The 731-nt window shown below is 48.0% G+C and overlaps 1 non-coding gene across 1 annotated transcript; it reads left to right on the top strand.

Moving 5' to 3' along the window:
- The first annotated feature begins 442 nt into the window (after positions 1-442).
- Positions 443-516, top strand: Trnat-ugu (transfer RNA threonine (anticodon UGU)). The gene has a single exon. It is a non-coding gene; the product is annotated as a tRNA-Thr (tRNA).
- Positions 517-731: the final 215 nt, after the last annotated feature.

Here is a 731-nt window from a genome sequence, read left to right as displayed (position 1 = left end):
CCCTTGCACGCTTCCCGTGCGACTCACATTCCCAACTGTCCACAATTCTACATATGTATTGTACCTTATAGACATTTGCCCACATTTTCAGCTGTCCACATCGAGGTATATCAACAACTGTCGGCAGCTGAGGTTGTCGGTTAGTCATCATTTATTCTAGGGAAAAGCTGCACGGTCATCAGCAGCAACTGTTCTTTCAAGAACAAGTTACTGTCTTCGTATATATAGTTAGAAGGCTACCCAGCCATTGACCTTCGTCTGTGTGAATGCGCACAGGTTGCCCAAACTCTTACGGGAATCGCCAAAGTGTGCTCGAGTAATGAGTTGGTGGGCAAATGTCTATAAGGTACAATACATATGTAGAATTGTGGACAGTTGGGAATGTGAGTCTCACGGGAAGCGTGCAAGAGATAAGTCCCTGCAGTCGCGCTATTCATCTGTGTCCTCGGTGGCTCAGATGGATAGAGCGTCTGCCATGTAAGCAGGAGATCCCGGGTTCGAGTCCCGGTCGGGGCACACATTTTCAGCTGTCCACATCGAGGTATATCAACAACAACTGTCGGCAGCTTAGGTTGTCAGTTAGTCATCATTTATTCCAGAGAAAAGCTGCACGGTCATCAACAGCAACTGTGCTTTCGAGAACAAGTTACTGTCTTCGTATGTATCGGGTTAGATCAGATCATGCAATGCCCTGCCACTGCGCCAATGTCCAGTGCGGATGGTCACGTGCC

This window comes from Schistocerca cancellata, chromosome 2, assembly GCF_023864275.1.
Source record: "Schistocerca cancellata isolate TAMUIC-IGC-003103 chromosome 2, iqSchCanc2.1, whole genome shotgun sequence".
NCBI lineage: Eukaryota > Metazoa > Arthropoda > Insecta > Orthoptera > Acrididae > Schistocerca > Schistocerca cancellata.
This window is presented reverse-complemented; position numbering and strand designations above follow the sequence as displayed.